An 8,736-nucleotide genomic window follows, 5' to 3' on the forward strand; every position below is an offset into this window, starting at 1 on the left:
CCCACAGTTGATTCTGAGACCAAGATCCGAGCTGCCAAATTTGGCGTAGCAGAGGCAGCGGTCAGGGAGGGATAGGGCTACGGATGATGGCACACGCTGAGTCTCAGGGATCTGGAGTGCGTTGTGGGATGTGGTGGGTCCTATCAAGAGAGCAAACCGACCTGTGACCCCAGTGAGAAGGCCACCACACCGGCACGCGCGGTTGAGATTATCGATATGTCCCATGGCCACACCCAGTGCATCTGCAGGACCAGGGACCAATTGGGCATTTTGCCAATAGAGCACGTGTGGGGCTGAATCAGAGATATAGTGCATCTGGTCTGAGTGATCTAGGTGGCCTTGGGTTTGAAATCAGAATGAAAAGCCTTAGGATCTGCTACATTCATAACCTGGGCTGGGATTATGGTTTCGTTTGAGGCACAGGATACGCAGCAGCTCTGTGGTTACCTTCGTGCACCCGTGCCACAAGGATGAGAGGACAAGGAAGAGTGGTCCAAGTCCACAGTGTGAGAAGATGAAGCATTTCCTTCAGCATTATCTCCCAAAAGCAGATGCTCCATTTTGGATGGCACCGGCACGGTACGGCCCCGAGGACACCAAGGTCGGTCTGCGGGATCATTCCACTGGCCCTGATGTGTGACATCCATTGATATGCTTCCACTGGTGTTTCTGTAGGCAGAGAAGCTCTGGGAAGAACTGGTTTCATTGGGACATTCCCGTGGCACTACAAAGCACAAGCGCACTCTCAGTTTGCAGTTTTGGAAACACTCCAAAGTGACATGGAGCAGAATGCAGAGCTGAGAACCTTTAGAAGCTTCATTTCCACCAGAGGAAGTGTCCTGTGCACTTTTAGAATTGTGAGATAAGCCTAATCAAACTACGGTTATGCTAATCGAACTAGTATGGGGTGTTCTTCACAATAAAGACAACAACAGCAATTGGAGATATACCAGACAACAAACACAGGAACAGGACATGGCATCAATGTCTAGGAGAAATAGTCCTCACAGAAATCCCATGGAATTTCATAGAGCCAAGATTCCAAATTTTTCACTTAACAAAGCCCTAGAAGTCTACATTAGATACCTGATATTACCTGACCAGTAGAGGTGAAGAAGTGCAGTGAAAGAAACAGGAAATACCATTTTCAACTCCAAAGAGATTGAAGGCCCAAAAGATAAGCTTTCAAAAATATAGACTGCAAAACGCAATCCAGAGAAAAAATTGAAAACGGAGGTGAGGGAAACACTGAAGAACAACAGTGTCTCAGCATCATAAAAGGCACAATACCAGAAAAGGTGTAGAGAAAGCCTAAAGATAAGCAAATAATATCAGAAAACTCAGTGGATGAGATAATATCAGGGCTAAAATTCAGTCCTAAGCAGACCAAATAATGCAGAGGGACGCGTGAATGAATGTGAAGACAGGGGAACAGTAAACCCTCGGTCAGAAGCAGACATAGGAAAGCAAGTGCAAACCAATGAAAACATTGCAGTTGAATCCTGGGGTAAGACAAGGCATGAAAGACTAGGATTCGTAAGAGTCCCAGATGGAAAAGCAAGAGAAAAAGAAACAAAACATGTCTGAAAAGTTATCTGTAGAAACATCAGACTGAAACTTGCTGAAAGCCTAGAAAGAATCATCTATGCGAATTCAGGAAGTACACAGCGTCCAAAGGAGGTGGAATCCCAATAGACCTACCAGCAGCTGTATGATTCAAATCAACGAAGTTCATGAGCATCCCAGGGATTTAAAATGCGCCTGGAGGAAAGCAACATATTCACAAGAGAACCTCCAGAGGGGTTTCAGCTGCTATATCGGCAGCAATATTGCAGGACAGGGAGGAGTGCCAGGACATAGGCCATAACCTGAAGGGCAAAATGCTGCCATCTAGGGTAGCCTAGGCCACATGACCGCCATTTCTAATAACTGCAGAGCTAGAGAATTCCACAGACTGGCAAATCTTAAAAGAATTCAGCAGTTCGAAACTTATCCTGCAAGAAAGGTTGTGAATTCTCCCCTGAATAGAAAAGCAGCAAGATGAAATGGAAAGAAGAATACCATTATTGGAAATGCAAGAAGAGCAATAGCGGCAAAGAAGAAACCAGAAGAAGGCAAGGAGGACATCAATACCCTAAAGATGGGAGAGGGAAGCAGGAAATCATAGGTGATTGGAAGCACTATCTTAAGTGAATCAGCTTATATGACTCTCTGTTTGAAGCGAACGGAGAGATGCATGGCCTGACGTGTTTGCAAAACAAACGAGAAGCAGACCAACAGAAATCAAACAAACAAACATGCACCCAAAGGGTACGGTTGGCTGACATATACCAAGGGAACCATGATTATTCCAAAGGAAATACTCAAGGTGATGTCAAGGATCATTCAGTACGCATCGAGCCAGTATCGCTGCTTGCATGTACTCAGCAAACTTGTATTCGGAAATCAGAGGCGTTCATTTATATTCGTTAATTTTGATTAATAAGAGCATATCGTGACCTAACCCAAATGCCGATTTGGAGTCAAATGGATTCCTAGTCCGTGATATAGACTTGCAAGTCTTCCAACAGGATGAATGAATGCCATATAAAACCCTACTTCGAGAAGAAATGGCATAAGCCTTTAACAAAGACAAGTAGCTCTGCAAAAGTGTACTAAGAGCAAAAGAGACAGACAGTAAAGTGCACATTGGGGTTGGTTTCATTTCTAGGAATTTCAGCCCCCATGGAACCAATGGATCCATGTCCTGAGAGTGCGGGTGCTTCAGCAGAAATCAACCGACGGATATGTATTCCGGGTGTACGGAAATTACAGGAACATAAGTTTCCTTAAGAGGGTCTCTGTGTACTGTGAACTGTTAGAAAGTTTAAAGACGTGTGAACCCATCAACTGAAAATGGACACACTTGCCTCCGTTGGTACTGTGCATACAGATCTGAAGAAAAGGAAAGAGGGAAGAACAGAGGCCCATGGGACGCTAGTGGGTAGAATCACATTTAGCTTAGGAACCTCTCGTCGGATGCAGCCCCTCCCCCAACACTGACAAGATGCAGCAGCCATTGGGGATGGCAGTTACCGGTTGGATTCCAGGTGGAATGTTGGTGTGTACCGCGAGGCTTGTTGTGGCCGGTGGATCCTAGGTAACCGGGCAGAGTTCTGTGGGTGGATCAGTGTGATGGAGGGGCTGCCGCCCTCTGTGGAGCTTAGCTTAGGTCTTTGGTCCGGGAAGCTGTGTCAGTTCGAGATACTGCTGCTGCCCAAAGACCTGAGTTCACGGGTCAGTTTCCAGAACCTGAAAGGGCAGACAGTGGAAGATCTGCCTGCCATCAGCTTACTGGTGAGGCTCCGAGGTACTTTCAGAAATGCCCACTCCTGTTGAAGTCGACTGTATGGGAGATACGAAGAGAAGCTGGCCGAAAAGCTGGCTGCACGGATTGAGGAGAGATGCGAACACATTGATGAGAGATGTTCTGCTACAATGGAGATTACTGGCCTGGAGACAGCTGTAGAGGATACCAGGCTCGAAAGACATTCATGAGAGCCATTGAACCTCGCTGATACTGGCAGAAACATACGGAGTGCCAACGTGGACTTGAGGAAGTTCCTCAATTCTCTGCTCCAAGAACGGGTCCAAGATCCCTGACATCTAAAAGAGAAGAAATGGCAGAGGTGATCAAAACGCTCATGTTCTTGGAAGAAGTCGTGAGCATCCACACGTCCCAAGGGGCATTTCCAAGCCATTCAGACCAAAGTGCACCAAGCCCAGGTAAGCCTTTTCCCAGGTTTGGGCCTAGCTAACAAGCCCTTGCTCTTCCCTCCCCTCCACTCAGGCATCCATTTGGAAGGATCAGTACCTGAGCTGCAATGAAGCCAGTACGAGAAGGGCAAGCCCCTCCTCGAATCAGAGTTCCACCAGCTTTACACTCTGTGAACAACAGTGAACTCCTTAAAGGTCTAAAAGTCTCGACTGAAATAGATAGGATATGAATAATTATCTCACACAAAGAAACGATGGCCTTCCGCTAGATTCAGCAAATGCTGGGTTTGTGTCTTCTCTGGGGTGAAGGGAGTGTGGTAAGTGAGGGGAATCTTTGACTGCACTTGTATATGTATTTGGCCTCAGATTTTCAAGACAGTATAGGTAAATATTATAAGTCAGGTAGTGAACGGAAGAGTAAAATTCACCAATGACATTAAAGACACAGCTTATGTGGACATTCTTTCATTGAGTCAAGCCCCCGTGGGCACTATATCATGGGGGTGCAGACTCGGTTGCGTTAAATTGCTTTACCCAACATGATCGGATGATTAAGCGTTCTCATCACTGATAGAAGAACACCTGGTTCTCAATAGACTAGCATAGCTGCAGCAGGGTTCTCAAAGCTATAATGCCTCTAGGTGATTTTGGATTCAAACCTAAATATATATATTTGGTTTGAATCCTCTTGTATTTTCCTAGAGAGGGATGTTACCCCTTGAAATTCCAACATTGGCCAGTAGGTGTCATTGGGAGTAAAGGGCACCACAGGCACAAGTGAAAACAAGGTTGGGGGTTATATCATGTTTCCAATAGCTATTTCATGGTTCCTGTTGGTTTCGGAGGCTTCAACAGTAAAGAGTTGACATGAACCCTTTTACAGTTTGGACTGCTACTTTGCATTCTATCTGTCTATGTTTTCCTTACAACTGACAAAATGTTACTGAAATTGACAAGTCTGGCTTCTAGGTCGATTTAGAATGTTTCAAAAACTAACTTCATTTTCGTATAACTCTCAAAACATGGAAATCATATCTATTAAACTTTTTTAAAGGCTGCAAATGAGATATCAACACAATGTCAAAACTGGAGTCTTCGGAAAATCCCTCCCACCACGGCTGTATAGAAACAAAGGGCTAAATAATAATCACATATCTGGGAAGTGTATCTGGAAAGTGGTGATTCATCGATGCCCAGTTGGCAGAGAAGCAGTGCAAACTGCGCTCACTCGCTCCCATGTACACAGCAATGGAAACATCCACTCACCCAGCCCTTGGCACAGGACACTTGCCGAAGAGAGGTCTGTTACTTCCACAGACAGGATAAGGCCTCAGAACCCCTGGAAGCAGGAGAAGGCAAAGCAGGGAATGGAAACCAGTGCAGGGTCTGACCCCTGGTGATGGAGCAGCAAAGGTGAAACTCTGTTTAACTTGGACGCACACTCTCAAGCGGACAGGAGACATGGGATTGAAGGTGATGCGCTGAGTGTTAGAAGAGTGCACAGCAGATGCTTGGCTGACAGAACTCAAAGAAACCAGCGCAAAATATCCCCACAGTTGATTCTGAGACCAAGATCCGAGCTGCCAAATTTGGCGTAGCAGAGGCAGCGTTCAGGGAGGGATAGGGCTACGGATGATGGCACACGCTGAGTCTCAGGGATCTGGAGTGCGTTGTGGGATGTGGTGGGTCCTATCAAGAGAGCAAACCGACCTGTGACCCCAGTGAGAAGGCCACCACACCGGCACGCGCGGTTGAGATTATCGATATGTCCCATGGCCACACCCAGTGCATCTGCAGGACCAGGGACCAATTGGGCATTTTGCCAATAGAGCACGTGTGGGGCTGAATCAGAGATATAGTGCATCTGGTCTGAGTGATCTAGGTGGCCTTGGGTTTGAAATCAGAATGAAAAGCCTTAGGATCTGCTACATTCATAACCTGGGCTGGGATTATGGTTTCGTTTGAAGCACCCGATACGCAACAGCTCTGTTGTTGCCTTCGTGCACCCGTGCCACAAGGATGAGAGGACAAGGAAGAGTGGTCCAAGTCCACAGCGTGAGAAGATGAAGCATTTCCTTCAGCATTATCTCCCAAAAGCAGATGCTCCATTTTGGATGGCACCGGCACGGTACGGCCCCGAGGACACCAAGGTCGGTCTGCGGGATCATTCCACTGGCCCTGATGTGTGACATCCATTGATATGCTTCCACTGGTGTTTCTGTAGGCAGAGAAGCTCTGGGAAGAACTGGTTTCATTGGGACATTCCCGTGGCACTACAAAGCACAAGCGCACTCTCAGTTTGCAGTTTTGGAAACACTCCAAAGTGACATGGAGCAGAATGCAGAGCTGAGAACCTTTAGAAGCTTCATTTCCACCAGAGGAAGTGTCCTGTGCACTTTTAGAATTGTGAGATAAGCCTAATCAAACTACGGTTATGCTAATCGAACTAGTATGGGGTGTTCTTCACAATAAAGACAACAACAGCAATTGGAGATATACCAGACAACAAACACAGGAACAGGACATGGCATCAATGTCTAGGAGAAACAGTCCTCACAGAAATCCCATGGAATTGCATAGAGCCAAGATTCCAAATTTTTCACTTAACAAAGCCCTAGAAGTCTACATTAGATACCTGATATTACCTGACCAGTAGAGGTGAAGAAGTGCAGTAAAAGAAACAGGAAATACCATTTTCAACTCCAAAGAGATTGAAGGCCCAAAAGATAAGCTTTCAAAAATATAGACTGCAAAACGCAATCCAGAGAAAAAATTGAAAACGGAGGTGAGGGAAACACTGAAGAACAACAGTGTCTCAGCATCATAAAAGGCACAATACCAGAAAAGGTGTAGAGAAAGCCCAAAGATAAGCAAATAATATTAGAAAACTCAGTGGATGAGATAATATCAGGGCTAAAGTTCAGTCCTAAGCAGACCAAATAATGCAGAGGGACGCGTGAATGAATGTGAAGACAGGGGAACAGTAAACCCTCGGTCAGAAGCAGACATAGGAAAGCAAGTGCAAACCAATGAAAACATTGCAGTTGAATCCTGGGGTAAGACAAGGCATGAAAGACTAGGATTCGTAAGAGTCCCAGATGGAAAAGCAAGAGAAAAAGAAACAAAACATGTCTGAAAAGTTATCTGTAGAAACATCAGACTGAAACTTGCTGAAAGCCTAGAAAGAATCATCTATGCGAATTCAGGAAGTACACAGCGTCCAAAGGAGGTGGAATCCCAATAGACCTACCAGCAGCTGTATGATTCAAATCAACGAAGTTCATGAGCATCCCAGGGATTTAAAATGCGCCTGGAGGAAAGCAACATATTCACAAGAGAACCTCCAGAGGGGTTTCAGCTGCTATATCAGCAGCAATATTGCAGGACAGGGAGGAGTGCCAGGACATAGGCCATAACCTGAAGGGCAAAATGCTGCCATCTAGGGTAGCCTAGGCCACATGACCGCCATTTCTAATAACTGCAGAGCTAGAGAATTCCACAGACTGGCAAATCTTAAAAGAATTCAGCAGTTCGAAACTTATCCTGCAAGAAAGGTTGTGAATTCTCCCCTGAATAGAAAAGCAGCAAGATGAAATGGAAAGAAGAATACCATTATTGGAAATGCAAGAAGAGCAATAGCGGCAAAGAAGAAACCAGAAGAAGGCAAGGAGGACATCAATACCCTAAAGATGGGAGAGGGAAGCAGGAAATCATAGGTGATTGGAAGCACTATCTTAAGTGAATCAGCTTATATGACTCTCTGTTTGAAGCGAACGGAGAGATGCATGGCCTGACGTGTTTGCAAAACAAACGAGAAGCAGACCAACAAAAATCAAACAAACAAACATGCACCCAAAGGGTACGGTTGGCTGACATATAACTAGGGAACCATGATTATTCCAAAGGAAATACTCAAGGTGATGTCAAGGATCATTCAGTACGCATCGACCCAGTGTCGCTGCTTGCATGTACTCAGCACACTTCTATTCGGAAATCAGAGGCGTTCATTTATATTCATGAATGTTGATTAATAAGAGCATATCGTGACCTAACCCAAATGCCGATTTGGAGTCAAATGGATTCCTAGTCCGTGATATAGACTTGCAAGTCTTCCAACAGGATGAATGAATGCCATATAAAACCCTACTTCGAGAAGAAATGGCATAAGCCTTTAACAAAGACAAGTAGCTCTGCAAAAGTGTACTAAGAGCAAAAGAGACAGACAGTAAAGTGCACATTGGGGTTGGTTTCATTTCTAGGAATTTCAGCCCCCATGGAACCAATGGATCCATGTCCTGAGAGTGCGGGTGCTTCAGCAGAAATCAACCGACGGATATGTATTCCGGGTGTACGGAAATTACAGGAACATAAGTTTCCTTTAGAGGGTCTCTGTGTACTGTGAACTGTTAGAAAGTTTAAAGACGTGTGAACCCATCAACTGAAAATGGACACACTTGCCTCCGTTGGTACTGTGCATACAGATCTGAAGAAAAGGAAAGAGGGAAGAACAGAGGCCCATGGGACGCTAGTGGGTAGAATCACATTTAGCTTAGGAACCTCTCGTCGGATGCAGCCCCTCCCCCAACACTGACAAGATGCAGCAGCCATTGGGGATGGCAGTTACCGGTTGGATTCCAGGTGGAATGTTGGTGTGTACCGCGAGGCTTGTTGTGGCCGGTGGATCCTAGGTAACCGGGCAGAGTTCTGTGGGTGGATCAGTGTGATGGAGGGGCTGCCGCCCTCTGTGGAGCTTAGCTTAGGTCTTTGGTCCGGGAAGCTGTGTCAGTTCGAGATACTGCTGCTGCCCAAAGACCTGAGTTCACGGGTCAGTTTCCAGAACCTGAAAGGGCAGACAGTGGAAGATCTGCCTGCCATCAGCTTACTGGTGAGGCTCCGAGGTACTTTCAGAAATGCCCACTCCTGTTGAAGTCGACTGTATGGGAGATACGAAGAGAAGCTGGCCGAAAAGCTGGCTGCACG

Source organism: Vicugna pacos, unplaced genomic scaffold (assembly GCF_048564905.1).
Source record: "Vicugna pacos unplaced genomic scaffold, VicPac4 scaffold_20, whole genome shotgun sequence".
Taxonomy (NCBI): Eukaryota; Metazoa; Chordata; class Mammalia; order Artiodactyla; family Camelidae; genus Vicugna; species Vicugna pacos.